This window comes from Trichechus manatus, unplaced genomic scaffold (assembly GCF_000243295.1).
Source record: "Trichechus manatus latirostris isolate Lorelei unplaced genomic scaffold, TriManLat1.0 scaffold00186, whole genome shotgun sequence".
In the NCBI taxonomy this organism is placed as follows: Eukaryota; Metazoa; Chordata; class Mammalia; order Sirenia; family Trichechidae; genus Trichechus; species Trichechus manatus.
The window spans coordinates 2597869-2599752 of record NW_004444122.1 but is presented as its reverse complement, the minus strand read 5'-3'; the positions used below and the strand labels follow the sequence as shown (position 1 = coordinate 2599752).

Below are 1884 nucleotides of genomic sequence, written 5' to 3'. Positions count from 1 at the left end.
CAAGTTCATCCTGGGAGGCCAGAAGACCTGGATGGGGGGAGCTCCTTTTCCTTCACCCCGCCCTCCTCTCCTCCTGCCAAGCCCTGCTTCTTTCTCTGCCTGCAGGCTGCTGGGAAGGAACCCAGAGTCCTTGGTTTAGGGCTTTATGCCCACTGCTCACCTGCAGGCAGATTTCCCCACAGCCTGCCGTCTCTCTGGTTCCTTCTACTGCAAAGAACTCAGGGACACTCCCTTCAGCATCACATCTCCCTTACAGCTGTCTTTGCAGAGGTCCCCTCTCAGCCTCCCAAGTCCCACTGAAATGCCATTTCTCTTCCCCTACTTACGTGTGCTCATCCTCAGTGTCCTGAGACCTCCCCAGATGAGGTCTGTCCTCTCTTCTCCTGGGCCAGGGGACCTTCTGAGCAGACCTGGTGACTGCAGTCAGCTGTCCTGGGGCTTCTTCCACCCAGGTCCCTTAGGGTTGCAGCTCTCCATGCAACTGGGGTGGGCAGGTGGGGGGTGGTGAAGAGGAGGTGGTATAAAGGACCTTCCAGGGAAGCTGGGTTAAAGGAGCCTGAATGGATGTCTCTTCAGAAGGGCCCACGTTTCCAGCCCAAAGGCCCTGCTCCTCTCAGTCCTAAGGTGCTAGCAGGTCTTCAGGCACTTCCTCCTCTGGCCTTGAGGCTACAGGAGAACCCTCTACAGCCTGGCCTTCTGCCTGTCCAGCTGGTGCCTCAGCCTCTTCAGCTTCTCTCTCTGCTTCTCCAGCTGCTCCTCCAAGCTCCAGCAGACTGCTCTCTTCTCCCTCACCTCCCTCTTCTTGGCAGCCATCAGGCGGCACCTGGCCAGCTGGTGGCAGCATCGGGGCCTGCACTGGGCTGAGGGCGGCAGCCGCCTCTCCAGCAGCTCTTTATAGAAGACACAGCAGCTGAAGCCCTGGCTCACGCCATGCTCCCAGTGGGCCACCAGAGCCTCCCGGGACTGGAAGACGTGGCAGCAGGCCACGCAGCAGAAGCCTCGCTCACGGGTCACCATCCACTCCGGGGTGGCCACGCAGGACCTCTCCTCGTGCTCCTCCTGGACACTGGGCTCTGGGGTGCAGGCCTCGATCTCCTCCTGCCAAGGCTCCAAGGCGCTGACGAGGGACTCGGTGTTGGCCGAGACGGGGGGCAGAGCAGATGGTGCTCTCCTCTGAGAGCTCGGCCTCAAAGACCTGGGGCATCTTACCTACAGGGGCAAAGGAGGTTTTGGTCTACCAGGCCACAACCACCCCCTTGACTATGCGCATCTGGGTAAAATATGTGCACCTGACTCATCACTTCTCTGGAGCACCCCAGTAGCTGCATGAGTGAGAGGTCTGCTCAGTGGAAGCTGAGGGACAAGACCTTTCTGATTGTCATGGAATCTTCCTGGGCCTGGAGCTTAGGCTTTTTGCTTGGGATGTTGTCTCTTGGGCATTTTCCCCTTATATAGAGACCTCTGAGAACAGAGTTAATTTACATGAGCTTTCAAGGTCCTGGGTCCTCATCTATGAGCCCAAAGATTTGGTCATAAGGAACCCTGGAGGCCTCTGCATCACCACATCCTCCAATTTGGGGACACACCCTCCTTCCTTTCTTTTTCGAGAGAGCTCCACCCTCCTTTGGGGGCATTGCTATGGTTGATAAAATCTTTGCAGGTGGTACTAATGATATTACCCATTGCCATGGAGTTGATTCCAACTTATGGCGACCCTGTGTGTTACTTAGTAGAATTGTGCTCCACAGTGTTTTCTTGTATGTAATCTTTATGGAAGCAGATACCAGGCCTTTCTTGGCTATGCCCCTGGTGGTTCAAACCACCAACCTTTTGTTTCGTGGTCCTGGGCAACTATTTGTGCCACCGAAGACCCTACTAATGATG

The 1884-nt window shown here is 56.1% G+C and overlaps 1 pseudogene; it reads right to left on the bottom strand.

The window, feature by feature from the left end:
* Nucleotides 1-627: 627 nt before the first annotated feature.
* Nucleotides 628-1510, bottom strand: LOC111822642 (protein FAM170A-like; annotated as a pseudogene).
* Between the last annotated feature and the right edge of the window lie 374 nt (nt 1511-1884).